This window comes from Aquarana catesbeiana, linkage group LG02 (genome assembly GCF_042186555.1).
Source record: "Aquarana catesbeiana isolate 2022-GZ linkage group LG02, ASM4218655v1, whole genome shotgun sequence".
Lineage (NCBI taxonomy): Eukaryota > Metazoa > Chordata > Amphibia > Anura > Ranidae > Aquarana > Aquarana catesbeiana.
In genome coordinates this window covers 128,724,571-128,736,914 of record NC_133325.1, presented here as the reverse complement: position 1 = coordinate 128,736,914, position 12,344 = coordinate 128,724,571, and the positions used below count along the sequence as shown (strand labels likewise).

Below are 12,344 nucleotides of genomic sequence, written 5' to 3'. Positions count from 1 at the left end.
AACACCATTGCACATTACATTGAACCCTATGAGCGTCCCCTCACATCTCACTCAGTGATTAGAAAAAAGCACTTTCGGGTTTATCCAGTTTTTTTTTTTATATACACACAGGTACATCTCATAAAATTAGAATATCATCAAAAAGTTAATTTATTTCAGTAATTCAATTAAAAAAAGTGAAACTCATTTTATATGGATGTGTTACACACAGAGTGATATATTTCAAGCATTTCTTTCTTTTCATTTTAATGATTATGGTTTACAGCTAGTGAAAACCCACAATTCAGTATCTCAGAAGATTAGATTATTACATAAGACCAATAGAGAAGAGGATTTTTTTTTTTACTAATACAGAAATGTTGGCTTATTGAAAAGTATGTCCATGTACAGTATAGTATGCACTCAATACTTGGTCGAGGCTCCTTTTGCATGAATTACTGCATCAATGCGGTGTGGTATGGAGGTGATCAGCCTGTGGCACTGCTGAGGTGTTATGGAAGCCCAGGTTGCTTTGCTAGCAGCCTTCAGCTCCTCTGCATTCTTGGGTGTCTCTCATCTTCCTCTTGACAATATCCCACAGATTCTCTATGGAGTTTAGGTCAGGTGAGTTTGCTGTCCAGTCAAGCACAGTGATACCATGATCATTAAACCAGGTATTGGTATATTTGGCAGTGTGGGCAGGTGTCAAGTCCTGCTGGAAAATGAAATCAGCATCTCAATAAAGCTGGTCAGCAGAGAGAAGCATGAAGTGCTCTAGAATTTCCTAGTCGAGGGCTGCACTGACTTTGGACTTGATAAAACACAGTGGAGCAACACCAGCAGATGACATGGCTCCCCAAAACATCACTGACTCTGGAAACTTCACACTGGATCTCATGCAACTTGGACTCTGTGCCTCTCCACTCTTTCTCCAGACTCTGGGACCTTGATTTCCAAATGAAATGCAACATTTTCCACAGTCCTTGATGATTCTGGGAGCCATATCATCTGCTGGTGTTTGTCCACTGTGTTTTATCATGTCCAAAGTCAGAGCAGCTCTCTACCAGGAAATTCTAGAGCATTTCATGCTTCAGTCAGGCACTGATGTTGGACAAGGAAGGCCTGGCTCACGTCTCTGCTCTAATTCATCCCAAAGGTGTTCTATCAGGTTGAGGTCAGAACTCTGTGCAGGTCAGTAAAGTTCCTCCATGTCTTTATGGACCTTGCCTTGTGTACTAATCCAAATCATTTGGTGGAGGGTGGATTATGTGTGAGGTTGTTTTTCAGGGGTTGGGCTTGGCCCCTTAGTTCTTGTGAAGGGAACTCTTAAGGCATCAGCATACAAAGACAATTTCATGCTCCCAACTTTGTGGGAACAGTCCAGCATGACTGCGCACCAGTGCACAAAGCAAGGTCTATAAAAACATGGACGAGAGAGTTTGGGTTGGAGGAACTTGAGTGGCCTGCACAGAGTTCTGACCTCACCCCGATAGAACACCTTTGGGATGAATTAGAGCAGAGACGTGAGCCAGGCCTTCTCATCCAACATCAGTGCCTGACCTCACAAATGCGCTTCTGGAAAAATGGTCAAACATTCTCATAGACACACTCCTAAACCTTGTGGACAGCCTTCCCAGAAGAGTTGAAGCTGTTATAGCTGCAAAGTGTGGGCCAACTCAATATTGAACCCTCCGAACTAAGACTGGGATGTCATTAAAGTTCATGTGCATATAAAGGCAGGCATCACAATACTTTTGGTCATATAGTGTATATTACATTTTTTGTTTTGGGGTTTAAATTTACCTAATTTCATTATTAAATAGAAAGTAATCATGTCCTAGACCCTGGTTACTTCTCTTAACACTGTATGCTGGCCAGGTGCATAATCAATGTTCCAACTCATTACTAAAATTGAATAATTTACATTAGATTGGCATTTTGATACTGGTGACATCACACAATATGTTATCACTGGGTGTCAGGGACAGACGTCCATAAAGCCAACAGCCAACAAAAGATGAAATTAAAGAATCCAGACAATAAGTAAAAGCTATTTATACATAAAAACACATACAGCATGGATATGATACATAAAACACAGCATGATATACAATAACCAAAGAGGAATGTTACAGTATTGCACCTGGTCAGAGTAAAATAATTTGTTGTGGACTGCAGCACTGGCTGTAAAACCGCTATACTGTCATAGCCCAGAACATTACCTTTTATCATATGACACTTTTCTGGTGTGACATATTGTCAGTGGATGTAAAAAGAACATGTATGAGCACAGTTGTTGACCCATGCTTGAACTGGTCTTAGACTTCTTTTCAGAATAAAAGAAATTCTACCAGAACAAAGTATTTATTTATTTTTTTGTATGGGGTGTACAATTTTTTTTTTTTTTTTGTACGAAGCGTAGTTGTAAATACTTTAGTAGAATAAGTTGGCACACATGGTTGGTGGCAGCTTCACTCCTTTACCCAACTAATCACTCATCATTATCACCAAGTTTCCTGTTGCAGCAGGTGCCGCCACACAAGTAAGAATACTGATGGGGCCATTTAAAAAAAAAAAAAAAAAGAAACTGAGCAAAGTACATTTTGTATATTCATACAAGAATAGTTCAACCAATGTTCTAAGAATCCCACTTGAGACTAGATGATTCACCAACACTAGTGGAGGTCCATGATGGAGATCCTTAAAAGCTGCGCACTAAAAAAGTGGTGCTTAAACCCATTTTTAATTTAACATGGGGGTACAGTTGTCAACGTAATATTTTTCTTCATTCCATCTGTCCGTTTTCCCGTTATTTTGAGATGCCAAATAATGTTGCCAAACAAATCAATCAGAACGTGATAATTAGAGGACCCCGAAACTAATTTCTAGGATCCCATTTGGAGTTCTGATCCACAAGTTACATACCCCTGCCTTAAAGGGGTTGTAAACCCTTACATATATCCAGTGATTTGACTGGCCTCAGGTGATGGAGAGGAGACAAATCCTCCTACATAGGTTGTACCCGTCTATCTGCAGCCCTTTCTTCTCTACATCCATTCAAAGTGCTGAATGTTAAAGCTTGTCAGAGTTCAGAAAAAAAGGCTCAGAGAGCTGAAGTTACACTCTACAGAGCTTAGTGAGGAGAGCTCTAACAGCTGATTGGAAGCAAGGGACACACCCCCTTCACACAGCTCACAGCAACAGAGCTGAGGCTGTTAAATCAGCTGGAGGTCCCTCCTGTCACCATTTTTCGCTTGGTGTCAGGGATACTTGTCAGAGGTGACTCATGCCGATAACAGAGGAACAAAGCAGCAGTCAGAAATGACACTTAGTTCTTTTAAATGAAACAAGTACGCACTATAGAGGGATATTTTTTATGACTGAGGTTCACACCGGCTTTAAAGCAAAACCTCCAGCTGCTATAAAAACATCCACTTAATTAGAAAGTGTATAATTGTGTGTGCGTATATATATATATATATATATATATATATATATATATATATATATATATATATATATATATATATATATATACACACACACACACACACAAACACACATATACACATACGTACACACTTAAATACACCACACACATATTGGTAGTAGGCAAGACCTCCTTACCTAAATAGCAAGAGTTACATTCTTGAGAGTAGCCAACAAACAGCAGCTCCAAATCAAGAACCTCCTCCACAATAGATAAAAAAATAAAAAAATAAAAAAAATAAAAAAATAGCAACAATGTACTTCTTTTTCCAGATTTAGCAATCAAGGCCTCTGACCTTTCTACTACCATCCCAGCATTGGAAATAAGAGACGCCTTCATGCTCAGTTGTTCTCAAAGTACTATATAAAAGGTGTACAGTCTCATCAATATCTTAATAAAAGTATTACCATATTTTGCTCCTTTGTGAACAATTGCACCTTTTATTAAATGGCAAAAAAAACAACAGTGATTACTCAGTCTTGGATGAACATTGGTGAGATTGTTTGGTAGCCAATGCCAATTGTTTGGTAGCCAATCTTCAGCTTGTTCAGTTAATGCGGTAGTAAACCGCAGTCGTTGAAAAAAAAAATTCCCTGCAAGGCAATGTCATAATGTGCTAGTATGCATAGCATACTAGCACATTATGCAAGACTTACCTTAGAACGAAGCCCTCCAGTACTGCGTTGTCACCGCCGAGATGGCTGACATCTTCTTCTGCTTTTCCTTCTGGGTTTGAGTCCTCCGGCAACATGAAGGGCCGGGGGCGCGATGCTGTCACTCTCACGCATGCGTGCGGGTGCCGCCGTTTATGGCACAGGCTCTGAAGGTCTGGCATTGTATATGCTGGCCCTTCAAAGCACATGCGCCGTTAACGTGCACGTTTAGGAGATATGAACAGTACCTACAGGTAAGCCTTACTATAGGCTTTCCTGTAGTTACAAGTGGTAGAACTGAGTATAATACCACTTTAAGCTTTGAAAATGAAAGACAGAAGCTGGTTGGTTGCTAGGAACAGCTGTCCCAGAATCTGTCTGCTCCAGTTTGGAAAATTCCTAGACATTGCTATTGAGTAAAGTTTACCACACTAGGGCTAAGCCAAACATTTTGGAGGAGACCACTCTGCCTGGATCCTAAACACCTCAAACCATGAAATGGTGTACTTTCTGCAGGATTTGATTTGTATCATTTACTGTAAACCATCTTAGATCCAGTTGTAAAATAAAGTGGTTGTTAAAGCTATTGTTTAATAGTGATTTTGCCCACAGCAACATGGCTTGTTTTTTTTTTTAAACCTAAAACTTGTTAGGCAGGTCATACATTACCCAATTTTCTTTCCTTCAGCCACGGTCTGAAGGAAAAAAAATTGCTAGATTCCTCGATCAACACTGAATGTGTTGATCGGGGAATCCCTCCCGCGGAGCTATTGTATTCTGACAGTGGGAGGTTTCCCAGCTTTTAGAATACAATGATAACTGCTGGCTGATAAAGCCGTTGGCAGTGATCGCATGAAAAAAAAATAAATCTGACAGCCTGATTGTACTGAAGGCAATCGATGCATCAAATTCATTGACGGATCGAAATTCTTCCAGTTCAGCGAGAACTTCGAGCCTTTAGTCCACCTAAATCAGTCAATGTGTGGGTGCCAGTGGACTTATTCAACTCCCATAATCCCATCCTTATTTGTAATACATTCTTTACATATATTTATATTTCTACGGGGCCCAAAAGTCAATCTCCTCACCATAGCTCACAGTATTACTCCAATCCATACACACAAACCCCAGAGTCTCATTCCACCTGCTACATTTATATTAATGTTAAAAATGTTATTAAAAATTAGTAAGAGACTCATTTGTAATAGCCACAGGTAGGTCACTCTTTGAAGCGATGTATAGAGATCTCTCTATATAGTAACTGATGGCAATAACACAAAACAAAGATGATATCTGGTAAAACTTATATTTAAAACATCAAAATAAGATTGGGAGATGAGGATCAACCAACCCCATTCAAGAGGGCAAAGTGCAGCAGTCCCTAGTTACAGGTAGAAAATGAACTTTGTATGGGCGGAATACAATAATCTGAAATAGGATTGGTATCTATAGGCTCCTGCACTTTACACACCACCACTGCCTTTACTATAAGCTCTTTAGAGAGTTGACCAGCACTGTTTCATCAACGATATATTCTGCAATCCAGTCACCTGGGAACCATTCTGCATCAACACATTCAGAACCCTTCAGAGTTTTCCAAACTTCAGGTTTCTTCCTTATTTAATGATTAACACTTGGACATCAAATTGATTACGTTCTAAATACCAGAAACTGTTATAAAAATGTAAAAGTATGATGGAAATCTGCTCATAAAAAATGTAATGGTTTGTTGGATTATGTAAAATCTTGCGGCATAATACAATTTATAAAACAATATAAAAAGCAGTATAAATAAGCGCTGCCGGTAGAAAATGCTTCAGAGGATCTGTGCGTTTTCCCTTGTTGTCTGGAAATAATTAGATTGACATACAGTCATTTATACCAAGATTTAACCAGTCTTTGAATGGTACACTGTATGGAGTGTGCTTTTCCTATGTATACACACTTTGCAGTGGACTGTGGCAACAGACATATAAACGTATAACATTTATTGTTGCAAGGGGTCGTAGAACCCTGCCATAACTCATTTGGCACCAGTGACGGCCGGTCCATAAGGGGCACCGCCCCCCTAGTTTGCATGATCTAATCATAGAATGATTTATTTTTAAATAACTGATATCACTAACATTTTTTAACATCTTAAAGTTAAAAAAATGTTAGTGATATTATCATTTATTTAAAAATCAATTGTTCTACATGTGTAGCTGTGCATTGTGGGGGGCTCCGCACTAATAGGTTTCTATTAGGTCCGTTATTTTTTTTTTTTTTTTTTACAAGCATGTGATTAAAAGCCTGAGGCTCTGATTGGCTTGTTTTAGACAGGGCACTGTGCCCCAAACCCTCCCACTTGTGGTTTTAGCGAATCAATATTTGCCATTAGTTTCTGGCTTCTCGGCCCAGCCAATCAGGACAGGAGGCTGAAGATTTGAAACCTGGAAAGAAGACCGTGCTAACACTGAAGCCGCGGCGCTGGGAATCAGGGGACGGCTCCGTTTGTAGGGTGAGTGCGGACCAGGAGGAGTTTATTTGCGCCCCCCCCCCCCAAAAAAAATTTTTTTTCAGCACCATTTGCCACTGCTTGACACTTTAAAGGACCACTACAGAGTTTCTAATAACATTCATGGATAGGAACATTTTGGCAGAGGCACAGCTAAAAAGCAATAGAGCCCTGGGGCTAAAGCTGGACCTGATAAACTCTTACTTCATATGAAAGTCTTTTAGTCTGGATTCACACCTATGTATTACAGTAATGCGTGATCAGTGTTAATTTTGTCTACGAAAAGATTTTCATCATAATTTTTGTCAGCTGCATGTTTTCAGTGATGAAAAGTAAAAAAAAAAAAAAAAAAAAAAAATTAAATTAGGTCATTTGACAAAAACTGAAAGAAAATACGAGGGAGGGACGTTTACCCACCTGAAATTCCTCTTTCTTCAGAGCTCCCCCTATCTGTTAAGGCCCCAGCCCCCTGACTCTATTGGCAAGCTGTACTGGCTGAGAGACGCAGGCTCCCATCAATCCTTTCCCTTGCCTATGCAATTCTACAAATTACACTCATTCACACTATCTGTTTGGCGCCCTCTGCTGGCCTTTTCTAAATCAGCAGCAGCACCAGCCTATAAAGTTTAAACATGTATTTCACTTCTGCACTACCACGTAAGAATAAGTAGGTGGCATCTTACTAAGCTGCTATAAGAAAATTTTTTCTTTTTCTATAAATAAGTATTTTATTATTTTTTTTGTCTTAGTATTTAATATTGGTAATATATTCAGGCAATATGTGCAATGACATTCCAGCCAATAGAGTTTACAGGTTTTTTTTTATATTTTAAAGTTGCATTTCTGTTTGTCAAAAAGCAATATTTTTATTTATGAAACTTGTTTTATATATAAAGGCGTTATATATCAACTGCTAAATCTGTGTCTGTAGTGCATGTTCAAACCTTAATACCATAAATAACAACATGTTATTATATACTCCTGGAGTAAAACTCTAATAGGTTTGGCAATTCTAAAGAAACTATTAAATATTGCATTACAATTTAACTAAACCCATTAGATTTTAGTCAGCTATAATGTACTGGAGATTTTAGTCAACTAAAATATGACAAAAACAGTTCAAATGACTAAAATACGACTAAAACTAAAATAGCATTTTAGTCAAAAGACTATGACTAAAACTAAATTAAAATTTTACGTCAAAATTAGCACTGTGTGAGATGAAATGCGTTTTATTGCATGTTACCGCAATGTGCAGCATTTGTGAGGTGTAACGCCACACCATTAATTTAGAATGGGAGTCTAATGCAGAAGTACATGCAGCCATGCTGCAGTGCAACACGCGGTGCATGCATTACACAATGCTGAAGTGACTTTTCATTTATCCATTACCATGCATTGGTAGCCCATCCTAAACTATTGGGCTGCCCTAATGCATATTAACGTGCATGCTGTAAAAATACCATTTTACATAGCTGGTAGGGGACGGAACCATTATTTTTGGGTGTCCAGGAACACGGTTACACTTTTTTTTACAAATGTAGATAAATTCTAGTATTTGAGGAAGTACCTGCCCCCTTGCCATAGGTGTATCAGACAGCTATACCACCAATACAAGCAAAAAGGGTACGCACAGATGTTCCTCAACACAGAAGGGAGGAAGAACAGTTCACACACGGCCCACACTTAGGTTGGCACACAACTGCACCAGGAGACCAGTGTATCACTGAGCTACTGCTCCCTAAAGGGGTTCTAAAGCCAATACATTTTTTTTAACCTTAATGCATTCCTTGCATTAGAGAAAAAAAAATTCCAGTAGCCGTATTACCCCATCCCCCCACCTCCTCACTCAATCCAGTGCTGTGCCAGTCTGTAGCAGCTCTAATCCCATTCTCCCAGGCTTTGGACGAGGCAGTGGAAGCCTTTGGCTTATGCTGCTGTAAATCAAATCCTGTGCGCAGAGTGGAGGGCGGGGACGAGCTGTATGCATCTATGGACGCACACAGCCCAGCTCAGGAGCGAGCCCACATGACTGCTCTTATTGTAAGCAGCATTCTGTGGTGGCAGACAGAAGAGGATAGAGCCAAGAGTGCCAGCGGGGGACCCCAGAAGAGGAGGTTCTGAGCTGCTCTGTGCAATACCTCTGCACAGAGCAGGTAATTATAACATGATTATTATTTTAACAAAAACAAACAAAAAAAAAAGGCCTTTATAACGGCTTTATTCTGAAAAGGGAAAGTGGAAGGGCATGTCAAGTGCACAGGGAAATGTCTGAAGGCCTGATTTTTTTTTTTTAATTCTAAAATGAATGTGTGGTGAGCTTTAAAGGGGATCCTTCATGACTGCTGTTAGCGGTCACAGACAAGGCTCCTAGTTATTGCTGGAGGATTACTGAAACCTAAATACAGAAGGGGTGCTGGGACTGACATGCCACCGCACACAATGCTGCTCAGGAGCTGGGTAATTGCAGCCTCCAGTGCTAAAACCTCATCTGTGACAGACACAACTGACAGGTTCTCTTTAAAATGAAGGTGGAATATAGCAGAATAATATTTTCCTGAACATGGGTGACTTCCTCTCCACAAATAGTCATTGATAAGCCTCATTTACTCTAAAATGCCAGCTAATTTACAGCACTAAGCTGTGCAGCAAAACTACAGAAATGTCCAAGTCTAATTTTCTGTGCAGATATAATTACGTAAACATGTACATGGATGTTATTAGCAACTCATTTATATAAACGTTTTACTAATACTGGTCCTTTAAAGGGGTCTTCCACTTTCAATTAATCTAGTAGATATGGTTCCACTTACCGCTGCTTTTATTTATTTCTTGTGCCACAAACCAACCCTGGTCTCAGGAATCCATTTCTTTTCAAACGTTTTCCAATACAGGGCTTTGTAACACACAGAAGATCCTATCAATTCCAAGCGTAGCTAGTGTCTGAGCTAATTAGAGATTCAGGGAGATTCTATTGGTCATTCATGGGTTTTCCTAAAACGTTGGAACCTTGTATAAGTGATGGTTCCTCAGCCAAACTGCAACAAAACATAATACAACTTCTGCCGGAGCATTTAGCGCACACATTACAAAATGTTTACAGAAACATAAAATCATGCAGAAAAAAAAAAAATGAGTTCCAGACAGCAATTTTCTAAAGCAAACCTACAAAAAACCTCTGATTAGCTGCTACAGGCAACACCCAGTCACTACAGTTTTATAAACAGCCCTCCCAGGACGTCGTGTAGTAAAGAGAGGTGGTGTGTGTTATCCGTAGCAACCAGACTCTCCATTTCCTAACCTGGACTAAAACCTTAAAAAGGGAAAATCTGGACGCTAAAGCAACTTTTTCTTCGTTATGAACTTGTAAAAGTTAGGCCCACCATGAGGCAATACCGATCATGTCAATGGTTCCATATGAATCAAGGACAGTATAGTCCTAAATACTGGTCGAGTCCACAAAATTAATGTCTTGACTTCATGCATATGAACTTTGTACTAGTTATCCACTTGCAAGGCTGTCAGGACCTTTCAGAACTAGCACATATTAGAGATATCCTTTTGGTTCTGACCAGAGACGGTGCTGGTACAAAAGCCAGGCCTCGGCATAGCCCCATGCAGCCTGGTCCCCTGTATAATAAAGTCTTGGCAATAACTGCTTCAAACAGGACGATGTAGACATACTTTAAAAGGGGGTTATTGCATTGTAAAAGTTGGATGCAGACCAAAACACTGAAGTCGAGAAGATAAAATAAGGTTTAAGTAAAAAGTTGCTATGCAATAAAAGTCCATGTGTAAAAGGGTGATTATGTTGCATTAATGCACTATGAGGATATTAAGGCAACAGTTATCTTTTCATGGTGCTTCTGAGGCAATCTTGGCAGTGCAGGGAAAACACTGCTCTCTGGACGTTTTGCATGAAGGCTCGTGGCACCAGGATCCATAGTATTCCAGCCTATTGTGTGCAGCAGGCTGCCTGTGTGGAGCAAGAAAAGGGCAGTTTATTTGACCACATAAATGCTTGCTATTCAAGAAATCAAAGACATGTTTTCTACTACTAGATGGAGTGGAAAACGTGTTAAAACCCCTCTCAGGTTTTCATTGTTGTCAGCATCACCGAATGGCCCCCTCAATTGGTCCTTTGAACACTTTCATCTGGATGGAAAGTGATGTAAAATCCAAAATTCGACAATAGTCAGTCCTCATATCTGTTTTATTTGTATATACAGTTGTTTGCCTGGAGGTCAGCTTTAAAAATGTGTATTACAGTTACTAAGAGGTTAAGCAGAGTGGGAAAGGCAGGTGTGATTGGGACAGCCACAAAAAACTGACAGATGGAGCCCTTTCACACTGAGGTGCTTCAAAAACGCCCTAAAAACGCCTTAGCGCTATTACTGTGTTTTTACATCGTTTTTGTGGCGCTAGCGGTAAAATTACTGCAACGCTGCGGGCGTTTTAACGGCATTTTTCAAGCGTTATTGAAGCATGGGCGAACAATCCCACCTCCCTACGACCCCTTTCACACTGGGGCGTTTTTCAGGCACTTTAGCGTTTAAAAAAGCGCCTGTAAAGCGCCTGTAAGAACCCTCATCTGCAATCCTAATGTAAAAGCCTGAGTGCTTTCACACTGGGGCGCTGCTCTGGCAGGGCGTCAAAAAAGTCCTGCAGGCAGCTTCTTTGCAGCGCTTTTGTGTTTTTGCCACCGGGCTGGGTGAGGCGATGGCCTGAGCCCTTTCACACTGCCAGCGCCAGAAAAGTGCCTGAAAAAGGACCCAGTGTGAAAGGGGTCTTAAGCAGCGCTTTACCAGCGTTTTTCAGGCACTGCCAGTGTGAAAGGGCTCAGGCTTTCACATTGGGATTGCAGATGAGGCTTCTTTCAGGTGCTTTTTTTAACGCTAAAGCGTCTGAAAAACACCCCAGTGTGAAAGGCGTCTTAGGAGGGAAAAAGCTTACAGCCCCTGGTACTCCTAGGCAGTCTCCCATCCAATTACTAACCAGGCTTGATCCGAGATCAGGCTCCACAGTGGCTCAGATACTGATGCCATTGGTTCAACAGGAGACGTGAACACCACCAGTTCACTGGACCCAAGGGTGGTGTACCTGCCTCGATGGGACCAGCATAAAAAGAACTTTACTATTAATGTGTTGAATCAAGTTCATTTATTGGATGCACGCTTGAATATTTAAAAACAACTGTCAATATTCAAGCGTACATCCAATAAATTAACTTGATTCAACACATTAATAGTAAAGTTCTTTTTATGCTGGTCCCATTGAGCGCTGCAATTGTTGTCCATGTTCTGTTGTCCACTTTCTCCAGTGGTTAGCAGCTGCACTGGGTTCCAGCTATTTTTTCACATATTTTTTGTGACATGGACATGATTTTTAATGACTGTCAGTTCTAGCGCTCAAGGACCTTTTTGTTTTGGTGTACCTGCCTCACCCGGCCGCCTCTTCCTTCTGGAGTCATTTAGCTGGTCCAACAGTTAAATAATGTAGCGACTATATTAGCCAAAAACTAATATGCAGTTTCCCAAGGATGCAGGCCTAAAACAACATTGGTCTACCGCTATACAACCCAGTAGGTATGCAAGTATGCAGGTACCTAGGTATGAACACATACAGGTATATAAGTATTCTTGCTGTTCATGCATTTATGTATGCAGCTTAATGCATATAAGCACATATCTATAAAGTTTAAATGTAAATAAGCACATATTTATGC

At 40.2% G+C, this 12,344-nt stretch overlaps 1 protein-coding gene across 3 annotated transcripts in view; it reads right to left on the bottom strand.

Annotated features, from left to right (window-relative positions):
• Positions 1–2,018: 2,018 nt before the first annotated feature.
• Positions 2,019–12,344, bottom strand: part of ZDHHC20 (zDHHC palmitoyltransferase 20) — a 158,586-nt gene continuing 148,260 nt past the window's right edge. For all 3 annotated transcript variants that reach the window (XM_073613446.1, XM_073613445.1, XM_073613447.1), the window contains one exon: positions 2,019–10,595. The gene's annotated coding sequence lies outside the window, so the exon portion shown is untranslated. The remainder of the gene's footprint in view (positions 10,596–12,344) is intronic.